Source organism: Carcharodon carcharias, chromosome 12, assembly GCF_017639515.1.
Source record: "Carcharodon carcharias isolate sCarCar2 chromosome 12, sCarCar2.pri, whole genome shotgun sequence".
Lineage (NCBI taxonomy): Eukaryota > Metazoa > Chordata > Chondrichthyes > Lamniformes > Lamnidae > Carcharodon > Carcharodon carcharias.
This window is the reverse complement of record NC_054478.1, coordinates 95,608,721-95,629,874: the sequence shown is the minus strand read 5'-3', so window position 1 is coordinate 95,629,874 and position 21,154 is coordinate 95,608,721.

Sequence of the window (21,154 nt, the reverse complement as noted above, 5' to 3'; positions counted from 1 at the left end):
GAGTTTGGGATTGTTTTCCTTGGAGAAAAGAAGGAGACTTGATAAAGGTATTCAAGATCCTAGGGGTATGGGCAGGATTGAAAAACTGTTCCCACTCGAGAACATCAAAGGGCACAGATTCAACATAATTGGCAAAAGAAGTAAATGTGATGTGAGGAAAAACTTTTTTCACCCAGGGTGTGGTTGGAGTCTGGAACAAACTTCCTGAAAGGGTGATGGAGGCAGATTTGATCGAGGTATTTAAAAGGGAATTGGATTGCTACCTGAAAAAAGAGTATGTGCAATGTTGTGGGGATAAGGTAGGGGAGTGGGACTAGATGGAATGCTTTTTCAGTCTCGATGGGCTGAATGGCCTCCTTCTGCATTATAAAGATACTGAGATACTGTGATTGCACTTGACGGTATGGCCCATTGTTTTGTAGAACATATATCACCATAATTTGGAAATTAACAGTCTTTTCCTAATGCTCCCTTTGTAATTATCTCTGAACTGCAAACCAAGAACAATTGTTTACACTATATTTGTTTTCTTCATGCGTAGAATGTGGCCATTGCTGGCAAGAGCAGCATTATGGCCCACTCCTATTCATGCAAATAAGTGACTTGCTCAGCCACTTCCAAGTGTAGTTAAGAGTCAGTTTTGTTGGTGTGGGACTGAAATCATATATCAGCAAGACCAGGCAAGCTTAGCATACAGTCTTCCCTAAAGGAACCAGTTGAGATTTAACAATAATTTGACAGCTTCATGTTCACTTTTACTGATACTAGCTTTCTAGTTCCAGATTTTTATTGAACTGAATTCAAATTCTCCAAAATAATGAAACAGGATTTAATTCCAATAATGCAAACCATGAATCCATCCAATGGGAAGCAATGTTGATTACACCATTTCAAAGCAAGGGTTTTGAATTGAGATAACAAGAGTAACATTACTAAATTAGTGACAACCAGAAATTGTAATTTATGTATTAAGGGTTCTTTTAGTACAACTGGTATTACCCCTGCTTTGAGCATTTAGCAAATTAAGTAAACATTTATTTCTAGTGAACTAACAGCAGAGTGGAGCAAATTAACATGAATCTATCTTCTTACGTTTTATATATTTTTATATTTTAGGGCATTTAAGGCACCAGTATGAAGTCAAAATCTCAGTAGATTTAATCACTAAGTCCTCAAGTCAACTTGCTTCAGTTTATAGCAGATTTTGCAACAGAAATTGAGTGCATAAACCTTAGCAATCTGTTACAAATTATGTCCGACATGTCCAGTTTATGTAAGAAAACTACTAGCATTACATTAGTGCTCTGAATGGACATTTAATTGTTTACAGTTTCAACATTTTTTTACTGGTTTGTTACAACAAGTACAGATCATGGCAAATTATATAAATATATTAATAAAACGAACCCCACAAATAATAGTTGATATTAGTTGAAAATAATGACAAATATTAACAGGTAATTTTCTTCTTCTTGCTAAGACATTTTGCTACTTTACAAGTCTAAAATCATGGTGGACAGCCAAGTCACAGCACCGTGTTGTTGATTCCTGCATCAAATTCTCACATGCCCATATTTATTCTCAACAAGAAAGACAGTCTGATCCAGATGACCACAGTCACATATTGGGTTCTCCTTGAAATCTCATTTGTAGAGGAAATGTGATGTTCTTGCATGGGCTGTGTGGGGCCCATTGAGTGTAGATAACTGTTTTTGAGCTTTAACTAATGCCATAACTTTGACAAATGCACATCGTTGAAAATAGTTCAAATATTTCAACTACGGGGAAGAAATTTGGCCTACAGTCAAGAATTTGCCTATGAAATTAGTACAAACTCTGAATTTTGCATTGCAACATTATTTACAGAAACTGGTAATGGACATTTTATACCATGTTTTGAAGGTTTTGCTAAATATTAGACCCAACATATTAAAAGAAGAACAGTTCAAGCATGAATATTAAAACTGAGATTTGGGTCCCGCTATTAATCTGAAGGCAGCTTCCATGGGGGTGGAATTGTATGAGGGAAACCCAGAAGTAAACTGAATGGGTCAGAACCTGTAATCTTGATGTAATTGAATTAATTCATTTTGGCTTCCAGGCCTCATGTCCCCAAGTTGCACAGTGGATCTGATGCAATTTCTGTTATACTTAAAGGGACAGTCCCAAAATGTAAATTGGTGGAGTTCAAATTTGATCGTGGACATAGAGCAAGGACAGCACCCAGCTTTAAAGATGCCTCACTGGGATGACTGTTGCTTGCATTCAAAAGGCGGAGAGATTTACTTTTCCCTAGCAATAGGAGAATGACAACTGCTGCTCTCATCAAGAAGACATGGTTGGAGGTTGCCGAAGAGGACCATTATGCACAATTCTTGGATGCAATGTAGAAAGCAGTTTAATGACATAACCCAGTTAGGAAAAGCGAGTGTGTTTGCTGATTCAACTCAATTCAGTGCTTTAAGCCCCAGCCCACTTCTGTCTTGTTAACTGTTCTCTATCACATCATACCTCGTGCCCACTCAACTTTCAGCAATACACTGCCTTCATTTTCTATTCACTTTGTCATCTCCTCATTTATCCATCCCCTGCTAATACTCACCCCAATTCTTATGCAATGTGAGGCATGTTTCTCACCGAATGCACTGCATACAATGGATGAATACCTCATCTTCACTCACTCACTGATCTGTTTTTTTTACTACTTATAGGAGAGAAAAATACAAAACACAAGGGAGGCAGGTAGGACTGAAGCTGGGCTACCGTAATCAGTGCAGCTTACATAGGAAGATGTCCTGGAGATAAGTGGCATATCTGCACCCCCTCAGTCAGAGATGGAGAGACAGGGAGGTCACAGATTGCCAGAATTATAGACATCTCTGAAGGCCATCTTCCCTGAAGTCCTGTCACAGTGCTTGCCCACACCCTCCACCAGCACAGAGACACACACCTCAATGGGACCAAGCTTTAAGAGTAGCCTCAGGATCACAATCTGGTGAGCACTTCACACTGTCTGATCCACAGCAGGCAGTGGCAGAGACCTCCCAGGTGTCCTACACTCGGAGGACTGATGGAGGCTAGAAATTTGCTTGAGTCCAAGTCAGATGACAAGCCTCTGGACTTGGTCAGGTCATAGTTACTGGAACTGTAAAGGCAAGCCTGGGGCCTTCAGGAAGGAATGTCCGCTGTGTCATGATAATAGTTGATTGCGGCAGTGAACTCCAGTATTAGGTACTATATGGTACTCCGTACTAGATAGGGGGTCACCTGACCTAGGAGTTGAAAGTCAGAAAGCTTAAGTTGGAGCCTGTCCTGATAGGATTCAGTTACTGCAGGTATGTGTTTATATGAGGAAAATGTATTATCAGTAAAGTTAGCTCAGCTACAATGTCGACAGCCTATGTGCATCATTGAAACAAAAAACAAGACATGGTGTCAGAAATAAACTAAATGCAACAATGGAGGTTCTAAAACCATCGACAGAGCTCAGTTTGGAGGGAAATCTTGCCAAAGGAGGAGGTTCCGGCAGTGATTCGAGCTATACCTCACAGCAATGGGCAGTGATAAAAAAGACCTTCAGGTACAGTCTTCCATTTTTCTTCATGTAGCAGGGGAAGCAGCCCCAGAAGTCTACAACACATTCGTGTTTGAAAGTGATGAGAAACAAAATTACTTTAAAGAAATGATGGAAAAATTTGAAGCCTACTGCAGCTCCAAGGAAAGCATCATGTATGAAAGATTGATTTTTTACATGCACGCGAGGCAGTGACAATATTAGTCAGTACATAACTGAGCTGAGGAAACAAGGTTTGTGTGAATTTGGAGAACTTGAAGAATCACTCATCCAACATAGAATAATTTGCAGAATTGTAAATGACACTCTGAGAGAACGGCTTTTGAGAGAAGTTGATTTCACGCTGGAGAAAGCAATGGATATCTTCAGAATGGCAGAGACAACAAAATACCAGATTAAACAGGTGACAGAAGATGATAAGCTGCACACAGTCAAGCAGTTAAATGCAGTTAAACAGAAACAGCCCCAGGAAAGAACAAATAGGCAGTCTGAACATAAAAAGAACAAACTCTGTTAAAACATTTAAATGGAGCCGATGTGGAACAGAACATTTACACGTAGTTGTCCAGCCTATGGAAAACAATTTAAGGACTGCGATAAACCAATTAACTTTGCTAAGGTGCGAAGAAAGTACACATGATTGATACAGACACCTGAACTTTTCGTTGATTCAGTAACAATAAATTCCAAAAAAGATGTAGGGATGGTTGACTTAGAAATTGCCAGCATGATGGTGAATTTCAAGCTTGACACAGCTGCACAAGCAAATGTCATTCCCATAAGTCTGTATCATAAGACAAACAAAAAAAAGCTAACTAAAACAAAAGAGAAGCTGTCTACTTATACTGATGAAAAAATTGCTGTAGTAGGCAAGTGCACACTTAAAGTGAACAACAAAAAGCAGTCTCAAGCACTTCCATCCATAGTGGTGAAATCTGATGCAAAACCCTTTCTTGGAATCAAAGCTTCCAAGTGAAAATCTCTAGCCAATCAAGATAATAATGACTGTCACCACTGATGACATCCTGAGCGAATATAAAGATATGTTCCAGGGGATTGGCTGCCTAAAAGGAGAACACACCATCATGAATGACGAAACTGTGAAACCCGAGATACACCCACCCAGGAAATTACCAGAAATGCTGAAAATTCGACTGAAAGCAGAGTTGAACAGAATGGAGAAACTTCACATCATCAAGAAAATTGAAGAACCAAAAGTGGGTTAATCCAATTGTGATTGTAGAAAAATCAGATGGGAATCTGTGAATCTGTCTGGATCTCAGAGGCCTAAACCAGGCAGTACAATGAGAGCATTACCAGTTGCCCACAGAAGAGATCACGTGTAAGCTAGCTGATGCTAAATAATATTCAGTCTTTGATGTAAGTTCAGGCTTCTGCAGGTCAAGCTGGATGACTGCAGCTCCTATCTCTGTACCTTCAACACACCATATGGATGATACAGGTTTTTCACTTACCTTTTGGTATTAATTTAGTCCAGAGGTGTCCACAGAAGTAGCTGTTTGAATGGTTAGAAGGTGTGGAAACCTATACCGATGATGTGCTGGTCTGGGGAGCCTCACGAGAAGAACATGACCACAGACTGAGGCAGGTACTGGCCAGAGCTAGAGAAAGGAACCTCAAGTTGAAGAAGGAAAAGTGCAAAATGGGACTACATAAAATCAAGTGCTTGTGACATGTGCTAACAAGTGAGGGACTGAAGCCGAACCCGAGTAAAATCAAAGCAGTCGTGAACATACCACCCCCAGAATGTCATAAAGACTTGAAGAGGTTTTTGGGAATAGTGACCCATCTTGGGAAATTCATTCCGAACATGTCAGACCTGACAGCATCTCTCAGAGAACTTCTACAAAATGACGTGGAATGGCACTGGGAACAAAGTCACCAGGAAGCTTTGACCAGTCTGAAGAGAACACTGACCCAGACACCAGTGTTAAAGTATTACGATGTCAGTCAGCTGGCCAAGATCTCAATGGACACTTCAAAGAATGGCCTGGAAGCTGTCCTCTTGCAAAAATAAGGCACCAGTGGCATAAGCTTCAAAGGCAATGACTGAAACACAGCAGTGGTATGCCCCAATAGAGAAAGAAATACTAGCAATTGTGTTTGGCCTAGAACACTTCGACCAGTTTAGCGTCAATGGCAAAGACATGGAGGTAGATTCTGATCATAAGCCTCTGGAAGCTATTCTTAAAAAAACCCCTGAACTGTGCACCACCAAGAATCCAAAGATTCCTAATGCGTCTGCAGAAGTACTTGGTCAGAGTTAAATACAAACCGGGCAACGAAATGTATATCGCAGACACTCTGTCACGTGTATACCTACCCATCACGGAGGAAGAGCATAAAGAAATGGAAGCACAGGTTCACATGCTGACAAAGAACTTACCTGTGGCTGTAACCAAATGATGAGATCAGGGAAGTAATGTCACCCTGAGAAAACTGCTGCCCACACATTGGAGTGGAGCCTCTTCTGCTGTACAAGAGTATTGGAACTTTTGGGAGGAACTTCATGAAGCAGAATTAATACTTTTCAAGGGAGGAAAGATCATAATTCCTGTAACACTGAGGAAAGAAATGCTGCAGCGCATACATGAAAGTCACCTCAGCATAGAAACATGCAGGAGAAAAGCTCGAGATGTAATGTATTGGCATAGAATGGGAGCACAAATCAGGGAAATGGTGAATGTGTGTGCAGTGTGCCAAAAGTACAGTAAATCACAACAAGAAGAACCACTTCAAGCACGTAGTGTTCCAGGGAGGCCCTGGCAGAAAATTGGAGTGGACTTGTTCACACTTGACAACAGTGAGTACCTACTAGCAGTAGATTATTACTCAAAGTTTTTTGAGTCTGTGCTGCTGAGAAATGATAGTAAGAGCATCACTGTAATAAATCATTTAAAATCAATTTTTGCTCACCATGGTATACCCGAAGTGCTCATCTCAGCTAATGGTTCACAATTCTCAGGAAATGAGTTTCACAAATTTGCACAGGCCTGGGAGGTTTGCCACATTACGTCAAGTCCCAAATATTCACAATGCAACAGAATGGAGGAACGTACCTTGCAGACCTTAAAACACCTGCTGAAGAAAGCAAAGGCGGACGGAAGAGACCCCTACCTGGCTCTGCTGAATTTCAGGGATATTCCATTAGAGGGCATTAGGTCATCTCCAGCACTGGTCCTGATGGGGAGAAGACTAAGAATTAAGATTCCAACTGCACCCCAACTGTTATTTCCATAGCCAGTGAGCTACAGTGTGCAGGACCTACTCAAACTGAGACAGCAGAAGCAGAAACAGGACTTTGATCGACCTCTGCCTGACCTGAACATGCGAGAGACAGTGAGGATTCAGCATGAAGGGATCTGGAATCCTGCTGTTGTCAGGGGAATCACAGGAGACCCAAGGCTTTGCATGGTGCAGAATCCAAACGGAGAACAGTACAGGAGAAGCCAGAAATTCTTGGGGAAAATAAATGAAACGCAACCTGCTCTGAACCAAGATGTGTAGCTGAAGATCAAAAACCAGAATGTACCAGTAAACAACAGATAACAACCAGATTAAACCTGACAGTCCTGAAAAATATCCAAGGAGTGATAGTGACACAGAGCTGGAGAAGGCCCCTTGTCCTTCAAAATCGCCTCTGTCACCATTCAGAACATCCAGTGGAAGAATTGTGAAAAAAATCACAGAGATGTGTAAAAGACAAAACAGACTGATCTAACCAGAGTGAAAAAGAATAAATAAAAGACTTTGTGTGCTTCAGCTGTATAATTTTTTTTAAACAATAGGGAAATGTCATGATAATAATTTGTTGTGGTAGTGGATTCCAGCATTAGCTACTATACGCTACTCTGTACTAGATAGGGGGTCACCTGACCTGGCAGTTGAAGGTCATGTTGGAACCTGCCTTACTAGATGAAAGCAATACTGTGGATGCTGGAAATCTGAAACAAAAGCAGAAAATGCTGGAAAAACTCAGCAGGTCTGACAGCATCTGTGGAGACAGAAATGGAGTTGAAGTTTTGGGGTCATACGGATTTGAAACGCCAACTCTATTTCTCTCTCCACAGATGCTATCAGACCTGCTGAGTTTTTCTAGCATTTTCTGCTTTTGTTCCTGTCTTCATAGAATTCAGTTACTGCAGATATGTGATTATGTTAGGAAAATGTGTAATGAATGAAGTTAGCTCAGCTACAATGTCGATAGCCAGTGTGCATCATTGAAAAAAAAACAAGATGCACTCCTCAGATTGCAAGGCACGATGGAGGAGTCAGTTCACCTTCAACTTGAGGTGAAAGTGCCAGCATGCCAACGCACCGTGGTCAACACTGGTAGGGTGGCAGCCGCCACGGAGAACTTGGTCCAGGACATCAATCCTGCACTGCTGCGTAGACTGAATTCCATCGCTGACGTCATAGTTGGCCTCTAACAGTATGTACGAGAGAGGGGTGTAGGGCAGATCGACCTCACTCCAGCTACCCCTTCTCAAGGGGTCAGCTATGGACCCTTGAGCACCCATAGGGAGGAGGATCAGCAGGTGCACACCACGGGGCCATCCACCCAGGTGACTCTGGGAGTGCCCAGCCCATCTGAATCCCCTCTTCCTGTGGCCCCAGCAGCTCCAGCTCCACAGCTTGAGGAAAGTGCCACTGCCACACAGCGGGACTCTGAAAGCAGGCCGGGGCCTCCTGTTCTCGGTCCTCCAGCGGACGCCTGTCAAGGTCATCACAGACAGGGTGTCACAGTCAGCAGGCTGCCTCCCTCTCACTGTGGATGTCTGGGGAGCACCAAGATGTAGTAGCAGGGTTAGGAATGTTAAGATGATGAAGTTGTACAGCCTGAGCATGGGTGTTAATCACTTGTACATACTGTTCACTACTGGCAATAAACTCCCAAGAATGTCTCCCTGCCTATGGCTCCTTGTTCTGATGAGCAGTATTTGTGTCACTCAGATGTGAAACTTTTCTGCACAAGATAAAGGCAGGTGTCTCAGTCCAGGGCCTCTTCCCTGTGCTTTGTGCAGCCTTCTGACCAAATTGATGGTCTGGCCTCACATTCCCTGGAGACATTACTGATGCCTGCACCTCAACGGTGCTTGTCATTGCTGCCAGAATGTTGGGGGCAGGCGTCACCAAGTTCTGTCATTCTCTCTGTGTGCTCTCAGCACTTTTAAAGTGGGGCTGGCCCCCTTCTCTTCAGCATCTGTGACCAGCGACTCTGTGCTTCTGAAGGGCTTGAGTGCTGAAGGTGGACATGGCTGCATCTCTATGATATGACCCTGATCACAGAGCGCAAGCGAGCTGCCCTCGGCCAGACAGGATTCAGATATTTTCAAAGGCTATGTGAAGATTTATGGAGTGTCCTCGCTGCATGTCGTCATCATCCTCCAGCAATCGAGTGACTAATAGGACCTCCACTGCATCTCCATGACAGGAACATTATTAGAGAGGGTATATGCACTGCTATTAGCCACACAGGAGTCAACCGTTCACAGATGCAATGTAAGGATCTTATGCTGTCTCCTCAATGCATGTTGTCATCATCATCCACAAATCTAGCAGCTATGAGGGCCTCATGAGCATGCCTGCCTTGAATGGCCAGTGTGAGGGCAGTCATCGTCACCTTATAGGACCTCCTCACCCTCATCATCGTCGATGTCCTCCTCATCAGGGGAGACCTCCAGCTCCTCCTCAGCCAGCTCTTCTCCACGTTGTAGTGCCAGGTTGTAAAGAGTGCAGTAGGCGGCAATGATGCATGATACCCTCTTATATATATGTTGCAGGGCTCCACTAGACCAGTCGAGGCACTGGAACCTCATCTTCAGCATCCCGATGGTCTGCTCCACCAAGTTGTGAGCTGCTGCATGAGCCTCATTATACCGCCACTCTGCTGCAGTCTGAGGCTGCCGCACGGGTGTCACCAGCCACGGCCTCTGCGGGTAGTCCTTGTTCCAGAGGAGCCATCCCTGAAGCCTCTGTGGCCCCTGGAAGATGCCAGGGACCTGTGACCAACTGACAATGTAGGAGTCGTGCACACTCTCTGGAAACCATGCGCACACCTGAAGGATGCGTTTCTGGTGGTCGCACACCAGCTGCACATTCAGCAAGTGGGATCCCTTGTGGTGGACATAGTTGACCATGTGTTGCAACAGAGATCTGAGCGCCACGTGAGTGCAGTCGATGGCACCCTGCACCTGTGGGAAAACCGAGAGCTGGGCAAATCCAATCGCTCTTGCATCCTGGCTCTCTCCTGGTACCAGATGAAATGTATAAATTTGTGTGCCGTCATGAAGATGGCATTCATGACCTCATCGATGCATTTGTGAGTGGAGGCTTGCGTGATCCCTCACAGGTCACTTGTGGAGCTCTAGGAGCCACTGGCATAGAAATTGAGCACCGCTGTCAATTCCATGGCCACTGGCAGTGAATGCCCTCCATGCCCACATGGCGCCACATCCTGCCGATATGACCAGCCAGTTCCCTGGACATGCGAAGTCTTCAACGACACCGGTTCTCGGTCATCTGCAGGAATGAGCGGCAGCGTCTATAGACTCTGGGTCTAGCTAGGTAACGGTTCGCTGTAGCTCTTCAGCAGCATGTGCAGGAGGCCCAGCCGCCCCTTCTTCCTGAAGTTGCTGCTCTTCCTTCTGCATAGCCAGGAGCCTCAGTCACTCTCTTCTCCATCATCTTCACTCTCCGTAAGCCATGAGCCATACAGTTAGTTCACCAGGCTCCATGATCCTGATGTACTCTTCCTGCAGGATAAAAGAGAGAGAAGCTTGGGTTAGCATGGGTATTCTAAGAGCCTGTCTTGGTTAAGTTTGAAGGTCCCTTAATGCATCCTGGAGAGTGCTAGCCACCACTTGAATGGCCAGAGATTAGTGCACTGTGTGGCTGATTGAAACCAAACACCTCTGCCTCACTCCACCTGACTGATTGGTGCCATCTTTGTCCATTGGACTGCATGCTGTGCTCTCAGCTCAGGCGCAGGCATTCTCCTAACCCTCACTGCAAGGCTGCACTGTTAGCTTGAACCATGGGGGAGACTGATCCAAACTGGAATGATGAAAGTGCAAGGGACTGTGAGCACCTCCACCAGTGACTGCTCCATGACCAGCTTTGGCAAGGAGATTCTACAATGTGCCCTGTCGTCCAACTGTTCTGCAGTCCAGTAAAACGATCATTGGTTTGTACTCTGTGCCTGAGGGATGAAAAACTCTGCAGCACTTGGTTGTATTTTGCTTGAGTGGGCAGATAAGCTAGAGGCCCGATTCCAATCATATCAATGTGGTTGCATCTGAACTGTCTCAGTCGCACAGGAATGGTCACTTTATACAAGGTGTCCCTAATGAGTGGCCGCATCCCTCGCCTATCACCCCCCCTCCACAACCACCCCCCTCCCTCCACTCGGCATGTGCTTGTGTGCTACCTTCAACTGCAGGGCAGCTTTTCCCACCCCCCCTCAACCAAAAAGTCACCTCAACAACAGGGCAGCCTTTGCCCACCCCCCGCCCCAAACCCTAAGTGCCTTAGCATTGAAGTCCAACAGATGTCCCTTGCACATGCTCCACAATGTTACTCTGCACTCACCTCCAAGTTCCCCTCAAAGTGCAGCCCGCCAAGTGCATGTGCTTTATATGCTGTTGTGAAAAATGCCAGCGTGCAATCACGCCAAAGTGGGCGGATGATCCACCGGGGCGCGGGGTGAGGGAGGGGGGGGATGAGTCTGGCGGGCTAGCCTTTAAATGATACGCTGATGTATTACAATGAGGTTTCCAACGTCTGATAACAGGAAACGCAGCCTGCCATTGACAGGCTGATTGTGAAACCGATTTTTGGCCTCGCCATATTGATCGCTCAACCCAGCGAACATGTTCGACTCCAGCAGCCATGGATGATTCTGCCCCTATTGTCAGGAGCACAGTTCACCAAGCCAAATTTTGACCCTTCCTTTCCATGACCTAGCCAATTCTCCATAGCAGCTTCCCCATGCAAAGACCCATGTATGATGTACTCCCTTTCTGAACCTTCTTAGTTGCTCTCCAGCCCTTCTGCTTCTGCTTCTCTTTCTTTCTGCATCCTCTTTGTGTCTGGCCACATAGCTTCCGTATTTTAACTTCCTCTCTTCTGCTTCTGGGTCAAGGGTCACCAGGTCATGTATATCAGTATTTTTATTATCCAAGAAAATTAAAATTTATCCCTTTCCAAGTGATACGAACTCATAAAAGTCAAGCTCAAATAGTTTTAAAGACAATTACAGATTCCCCAAAGTTTAAAGTAATTACAAATTTTCTTACTGTTACTGCTTCTGGGTCAAAAGTTGTCACAGGACATTCATGAGGATGATTCCTCAGAGGGTCCACTTAGTGTGGAATGAGGTCTTCTGACACAAGTACACTGACACAAGCGCTGAAGACATGCACCCACCACAGACTGTCACTCTTCAGTGGGTTACTTAGACAGTTATTTAGGTTTTCAATTGGAAGAAATAAATGGAGCATGTAAGAAAAGCTATACAATAATCATGGGTGATTTTAATCTACATGTCGATTGGGCAAATCCAATTGGCAAAGATATCTTGGAAAATGAGTTCATAGAGTGTATTCAGGACAATTTCTTAGGGAAGTACATTCTAGTGCCAACTAGGGAGCAGGTTATTCTACATCTGTTAATGTACAATCAGACAGAATTAATCACTAACTTCATAGTAAAGGAACCTTCAGACGAAAGCAATCATAACATGCTGGAATTTCATGTTCAGTTTAAAAGTAAGAAGTGTGGGTCTAAGGATAGTGTTTGAATCCAAATAAAGGTAATTATAAGGGCACGAAGGCAGAGCTGATTAAAGTGCACTAGGAAACTCGGTTAACAGGTAGGACAATAGAGATGCAGTGGCAGACTTTTAAAGAGATATTTAATAACTCTCAGCAAAAAAAGTCCCAGTGAGAAATAAAGACTCTTAGAAAGAAAGAATTGATGAGAAGGCTGCATCATCCATGGCTAAATAAGGAAGTTAAGGATTGTTTCAAATTGAAAGAAACACTGTACAAATCTGCGAAGGTTAGTGGTAGGTCAGAAGATTGGACAGATTTTAAGAATCAGCAAAGAATAACTAAAAAAAAAGATTAAAAGTAAAGTATGAGAAAAAGATTATATAAAAACAGATAGTAATAGTTTCTACAAATATTTAAACAGGAAAAGAGAAAGTAAAGTGAGTGTTGATGCTCTAGAGTGTGGGTCTGGGGAATTAATAATGGAAAAGGACATGGCAGAATCATTGAACAGGTATTTTGTGTTTGTCTTCACTATAGAAGACTTAGAAACCTTCACAAAGGTAGTTGAAAAATCAAGAGGTAAAAAGGAAGGAGGAGCTTAAAGTAATCACCTTCATCAGGAAAAAGGTCACCAGGTCCTGGACCAGATGACCAGCATCCTTGGGTCTTAAAAGATGTGGCTGCAGAGATAGCAGAGGCACTGGTTATAATCTTCCAAAATTCCTTAGATTCTGGAAGGGCCCCAGCAGATTGGAAAATAGAAAATGTAACACCTTTTGTTCAGGAAAGGAGGGAGACACAAAGCAGGAACCTATAAGCCAGTTAGCCTAACATCTGTCAGAGGGAAATTGCTAAGGAGGTTTTAGCAGGAGACTTAGGAAATCATAGGGGAGAATTTATTATTAGCATACATAGGCAAAGTCAATATGGTTTTGTGAAAGGGAAATAAATCATGTTTAACTAACTCATTAGATTTCTTTGAAGAAGTAACAAGCAAAGTAGATAAAGGGGAACCTCTAGATGTGTTGTACTTAAATGGCATTTGATCAGGTGCCACATCAAAGGTTACTATATAAAATAAGAGCTCATGGTATCGGGGTGACATAGATGAGCAGGAGCGGGCCCGGCATGGCGACGCATAAAATGACAGATCTTTTGTGGTTGCGCGCCCGTCGAACTGTCAAAGGTTTGTTAAGGCCATTATGACACTAATTTAGATAATTAACAGGGCTACCTGTCCAACCTTAATGTTGCATGCGTGAAAGAGCATAGGCCCCGACGCTCCCTCCTCCCCCCACCCGCACAGGTAGCGCTGAGTGCTACCAGCAGTGCGTCATGCTGGGCGGGCCTTAGTTGGTCTGCCCACATAAAATGGCAGCATGCAGCCAATCGTGGGCAGTGGTTGGCTTTGCGCCTGCCTGCGCCCACTCCCGACTGGCCTGCCCGACATGGAGAAAATTCTCCCCATAATAGGATCAGGCAGAGTCAACGTGGTTTTGTGAAAGGGAAATAAATTATGTTTAACTAACTCATTATAGTTCTTTGAAGAAGTAACAAGCAAGGTAGATAAAGGGGAACCTCTAGATGTGTTGTACTTAGATTTCCAAAAGGCATTTGATCAGGTGCCAGATCAAAGGTTACTACATAAAATAAGAGCTAATTGTATTGGGGTGACATATTAGCATGGATAAAGGATTGGTTGGCTCACAGGAAGCAGAGAGTAGGAATAAATGGGTGTTTTTCAGGTTGGTATGATGTAACTAGTGGAGTGCCACAGAGATCAGTGCTGAGTCCTCAACTATTTATAATCTATCAATGACTGGATAAAGCGACCAGATGTCTGGTGCCTAAATCTGCCAATTATACCAAAATAGGTAGAGAAGTAAGTTGTCAAGAGGAGGTAAAGAGTCTACAAAGGAATAGAGATAGATTAAGTGAGTGGGCAAACATTTGGCAGATGGATATAATGTGGGAAAATGTGAAATTGTCCATTTTGGCAGTAAGAATGGAAAAGCAGCATATTTTAAATGGAGAGAAATTGCAGAACTCTGAGGTACAGAGGGATCTGGGTGTCCTTGCACACAAATCACAGTTAGTATACAGACACAGCAAGTGATTAGAAAGGCAAATGGAATGTTGGCATTTATTACAAGGAGAATGGGATATAAAAATAGGGAAGTTTTATTGCATTTGTATAGGGTCTTGGTGAGACCACATCTGGAGTGCTGTGTACAGTTTTGGTCTCCTTATTTGGAAAAAGATATAATTGCATTAGAAATAGTTCGGAGAAGGTTCATTCGACTAATTTCTGGGATGAAGGGCTTATCTTATGAAGAAAGGTTGAGCAGGTTGGAGCTTAGAAGAATGAGAGGGGATCTTATCGAAACAAATAAGATCTTGAGGGGACTTGATAGTGTAGATACCGGGAGGATGTTTCCACTTGTGGGCCAGGCTAGAACCAGGGGAAACAGTTTAAGAATAAGAGGTCTCCTTTTTAAGACAGAGATGAAGAGAAATTATTTTCTCGCAGAGGCTCATTAGTTGTGGAATTCTCTTCTCCAGAAAGCAGTGGAGACTGGGTCATTGAATTTATTCAAAGCTGAGTGAGATAATTTTTGATAGACAAGGGAGTCAAGGGTTATGGTTGGTAGAGAGGAGCCTGGAGCTGGGACCACAACCAGATCAGCCATGATATATTGAAATGGCAAAGCAGGCTCGAAGGGTTGCATGGCCTACTCCTGCTCCTGCTCCTGACTCTTATGTTCCTATGTTCCCATAATTCAGACTTAAGTACTGTAAATAGAAATAGATATTGGTGGCAGGGGTAGCTGCAAAGAGTCTGCAACAGGGGTGCAATTCTCTTCATACTTGCTTAGAAACATGCAGATCCTTAAGGACTATTGTTGAGAAAGAGAAAGCTAGAGGTGCATCTGCATTATCATTTGTTATAAAAGCAAAATACCGCAGATGCAGGAAATCTGAAACAAAAACAGGAAATGCTGGAACAACTCAGCAGGTCTAACAGCATCTGAAGAGCTGAAGAAGAGTCATACAGACTCAAAACATTAACTGTCTTTCTCTCCACAGATGCTGTTAGACCTGCTGAGTTTATCATTTGTTCTGTTTCATACTAGGTAAACATTCATTCTTTTAAGGCATCACTGGCATGAATGTGAGTGGTTGGCCTGATGATGGGTATCCCATCTGTATCCTGCTACACCTCTTCCTCTATGTTCCCCTCATCCGAAAGGTCCCTTTGTCCTCCTGCATTTGCAAACACATTTTCTGTGCATGTTTTGCCATTGATAGCGATGGTCTTCCTCTTCTGATGTGCTGCCAAACACATCCACGCCGTCCTCCATCCTAATCGTGTCAATTTGAAATCCTCCAAAGGTGAAAGAAGCTGTATCCACGCAAGCACATTCTGTCCCATATTAGCCAGAGAGAACTGAGGCAGCAGATGCAAGATATGAGCTTTTATTCAAATGGGACGCTGACAAGTTTAAATACCCACTTGAACTGCTGCTCAAACTTGCCTCTGTTTCCCTCCTAAACAGCCTACTTTGCTCAAGTAAAATTTGGAGCCAAGTTAAAAACAATTTATAAATATCTCATTAACGTCTCCTAAGGATGCTAATTGCAATAAGTACCGGCTCCATTCCAGAAGGAAATCTCCAACTTCAGCAGGTGAATTTCTCATCAGAACTCAAATGTGCACAGAAATGGGCCTAATGGAGCCTGGTTGCCCTCCTGCTCTAAAAACTAATTCTTATCCCCCAACTCCTCCCAACCCTCCCGTTCTTGGAGGTTTAAATTTCCCTCTTGAAATTAGATCTAAGTTAATGTAGATTTAAGATTAATTTTTAAAAAAAAATGTTTTCTTCTGTGTGAAACTGAAAGGAACGAAATGACTTATCATTCAACCAGAATATAATATACTTGATCAAACAGAGCAGGTGTGAATATCCCTAGTACTTCAGATAGGACAGAATCCAAAAATAATTCAAAGATTTGAAAGTTAATTAACCCTTCACTAAAAAGTTTTCTAATATTTTGACGTTGAATGGGGCAAGATGAGAGAAGACAAAGTAAAGCAAAAACGAAGACATAATAAGTTACCTAACACTTATGTACATGCAGCCAAATAAAGTTGGCAGAACTGCGTTAGATAAACACAGCTGCATGTCTTATTTTCCCTCCAAAGTAAGATATCCTTTAAGCTAAATTACTGGTCTCACCCAGCTATTTTTGAGAGTTAAGTAGCATACTTTCAAGGGCGTTGTATTAGGTGGGCCAGTTTAAAATTCTATTTTTAACGACATTGCAAATTCTATGTTAAAAAATTCAGAGAGGAATTGTTGAATCCAAATGTTATTTTCTTAGGAACCATGTAACCTTGCCTCACTGTAATATAGACTGAGGATCCTATTATTTCAGCATTAGGATTACAAGACAGGTTTAGATGAAGAAAGCATTTCAGTGGTGCAGAATTGGCACAGTAGTATTTTCCAGTCTATAATTTGGATCATGTCTGCCAGTTTTACTTCCCAAAATTAAAGTATCTTGGCTTCCTTTGCTTGTTTGTGCTTTCATGCATTCCAGCCACTGAGACTCCATATAGCTAATTAATGTATTAAAATGTGGGTCAGTAGTGTCGGTGTGTACATATCCCAGAGGTTGCACTTCCCAATGCACCTGGGATAATTTAGAATGAGGTAACTAAGACATACCTGTTTGCAGTAATAGCAGCAACTGGCTGAAAGTGAAAACCTTTGAATTTGAAGATTGTAGAAACATTGGTAGAAAATTGATGCAAGGGTCACGATACACAATTAACCCACCCTGTTTCTTCTGATGCAGGCAATACATAAATTGGTGCTGTCTATTTAAACGATTGCAGCGTTGTTGAGTGGCTGTATGCCTGAGCAGAGAGTTCAAAATCGTAACAGGCTAACATGAGTTCACCCTGACCAGTGCTACTTAAAGAGAAGTGACTTTGACCTGGGAAAGACCCAGGAATGATGCAAATAGCAGAGATGGGCTCCAAGGTTCTCCAATGCAGCACTGGAGGCCTTGGTGCAGGATACAGGCCCTCCATCTAAAGGGAGAGGGAGGCCCTCCAGGCAACGTCTGAGAAGGTAATGGAAGGTCAATGCAAGCAGTGTAGTCCCAAGGACCTATGTGTAATGACAAAAGAAGTTCATTAAACACACACAAGTGGTCAACACTAGTGAATGCATCTTCAAATATCATACCCACCAGCTCTACCATTAGTCTCACACATTGCTCAATGCACCACATCCCCATCACACATTTACCAGCAACCTCAATCACTACTCATGCCTAACATTAATGATTGGCCTCATCTTCACACACTAAGCACTGTTGCAAGTCTTACATCCATTTCTCACACTTTATATGTACTGCTAGCTATTCAACTATGAGAGTCACATCACCTGAACAAAATTTAGCACACTCAATGACACACCTTCCACTCTCTTGTAGGAAATATGGCACATAACCAAAGGCAGCAACAGCTAGCCACAGGCACAGTTGTGTGTCCTCACCCCATGGAGGAGACTCTGTTTACCATTATTGAAGTGGCCATGACTGCGGCCATGACAAGCATTGGGGCTGAAAGGATTAAACATGATGATATGTTCAAACCTAATTCTCCCTTTCACATCCTACTCCCCCTCATCCTACAATCTCTTCAGACTCTCAAACTGCAGATGGGATAAGCATCCATCTGTAACCTTCTGCCTCTTCCCTCAGCACATCTCTACCCTTGTGTCTTTCTCTTTTCAGGTATCAAAGGACTACCACCTGTCAAGACTGTGGCGTAGGAGCTCAAAAAGGAGCAAGAAATTGATGATGATGGTACACCTTCATTGAGTTGATCACCACATCCATGTTGGAAAGAATGGGTTCCAAGCCCTGTGCAAAGTTGACGCTGGACCCCTCCATCCTCCTTGACAGTGACAATAGGCTCTCTGGCAGGCCTGTTGATACACTAAGCATTTCTTTGTGCCAATTTTTCAACATTTCCCTGTATGTCACCTTGTCAAAGTGCTTCTCTGGGTCCTATGCATCGGAACTCATGTGCGATCTTGTCCTCCAGTGAGCTGGCACCTGTATTACCCTTTACCTCTACCTTGATGATAGGCCATTCATTCCTGATCTCTCACCATGTATGGATCTTGTCTCTGTGCTGTGTACAGTGCCAGTATCTGAGCTGTTGGCTGTGAGGGTGATTGGTTGGCCTTTGCATAAAATATTGGATGGTTTGTTTGATAAAGTTGGTTTGAACTGGCTGTTTTGTAATGCCTTTTATTCAGCACAGTGACCAAAAGAATGCAGTGATAGTCAGTAGCAGAGGAATGTTAAGGTGTGGGAATGTTGTTGAATGGGAATTGGGATTGTATTTACTGTCATTGCAGTCAGATGAGCCGATTATAGATAGTCCAGACAAAAAGGTTTCCTCCTCCTCCTTAGCTGCTCCCCTTATAATTACTGTCAAGCGCCATGCCTCCATGATGACAACAAAGCTGTGCAGGATGCTGAAGGCTTTGACAAATTGTGAAACATGTTTACTCTGGCAAACATGACAGGGCTCCGCCAGAGCAATCCAGGCAACTGAAGCATTGCGTGAGCACCCCAATAGTCTGCTCTTTGACATTCTGTGTAGCAACATGACTCTCATTATATGCAAGCTGATAAGGGTACGTGGATTGCCCATTAATGAGCCAGATGGTCAGCAGATAGCCTTTGTCACTCAGTAGCCATTCCCTGGTCACTGATGATACAGTGGACTGGCACAGTATAAAGGCATCATGACTACTGCCAGGACCTGCATGATGTGCTGAACATGGTCACACTCTGACTCCACATTCAGCAAGTGGAAGTCTTTGCAGTTGTGATATGTCTATGCATTTAGATGGAGGACTCCCCAAGCAACATGTTTGCAGTCAATGATACCCTCCATCATGGGAAGCCTGCTATTCGACAAAGCCATGTGCACCCTCCATCTACTTCTCCCTGGAAAAACGGATTGCAATGTATTTTCCTCTCCTGGTATACAGAATGTGAGTGGCTTCTCTTGTATAACAGTGGATGGTGAAATGAGAGATCTATGTTGACTGTTCCAGCCTGGAAGGATCCCGGTGCAAAGAAGTTCATGACACCACAGCCATCGGCAATGCTGAGAGCCCTTCTCCCCACATGTTTCTCTTTGAACAGCTCGTCCTCTGTTGAGCCTCTGCTCAATCTTCTAGTCATGCTGTAGACCAAGGGGGAATAGTAACTGTAGCATCCATGACTAGGAGCAAGTAGTCTGATCAGAAACCTCATAATGACAGGCAAGGTCTTCAGCACTGTAAGAAATGGCTGTATAATGACCTTTTAAAATCTTAAGAAATTAATTGAATGTCATAGAAATAGCTCTCTTCCATTAAGAAAGATTCTATAGCAGCCTGCCAGAGCTGAGACAGACACAGGTTAATATTGGCCTATTATCTTTGCCAAGAAAATTATTTTAGTCCAGGCCCTGGTACAAAAAATTCCTGATATGCTGGGATCTCATAATCCATGTCCAAACAAATTATCTGAATAAGGTTAACAACGTGGCCAAGCAACAAATAAGCCTTGAGATTACTTCATGGATTGAGGACAGAAATTGGAGGGATTTACTTTGGATACCTCTCCTTTGGTAATTGGACAATTGAATGGTGATTAGTGGAGGACACCCACCAGCCTTCTAGAAATAAGGTACATAAACAGGCTCTTTGGAGGGAAAAGATATGTCGGACAAGTATGAGGTTCCTGAGGTGGATCTATGTTGGCTCTGGCCTTACACCCTACTTAGCTCAAGAAGACCAAGAGTAGATGAGACCACCACTGCCAGCTTCAGAGATCAGCATCATTCTGCTTCATCCGTGTCCATATCAAACCATTCCCGCCTGTTATGGATTTAATGTCCAATCAGCTTGTAAATTGTATCTAAACTGTTGCATTTTAATAAACCGCTCCAAACCACTTGTGATCTCGAACCTTTGTTTTGTGACTCTTCAACCAAATCTTACACCACATGCAACACCACTCCCTATAACCTTCACCAACTTTTAGTAACAGTATAAACCATGAAGCACTTCTATTATCTCAGCAATAACCAGTAGAAATCGATCAGAAACTAACCTGAAAGTAGTTGATGATCACCTTAAATTGGGCTGCTAGGGGGTCTTTGCTGCTAATAAATGTATGTTCAGCTCTGAGAGGTTAAGGGAGGTTGTGGAAGTCATACATGGCAGCACTACAATCAAATCAACTACACGCTAACTAACATCATGATCAGTCTACTCTGCACATTTCTGGCACATGTTCCGAATTGATTACAAAAGTGGGGAGGTTGTGCTTCAGTTATACCAAGCACTGGTGGCACCATATCTGGTGTACCGTGTGCAGTATTGGACTCCTTATTTAAGGGAAGATGTAAATGCATTAGAAGCAGTTCAGAGAAGGTTTAGTAGACTAATACCAGGAATGCGCAGGTTGCCTTATAAGGAAAGGTTGGACAGGTTAGGCTTGTATCCATTGGAGTTTAAAAGAGTAAGAGGTGACTTAATTGAAACTGTTAAGATCCTGAGGGGTCTTGATAGAGTGGACATGGAGAGGATGTTTCCTCTTGTGGAAGAATCTAGGACTAGTGGTTACTGTTTAAAAATAAGGGGTCGCCCATTTAGGGCAGAAATTAGGTGAAACTTTTTCTCTCAGGGGGTTGTGAGTCTTT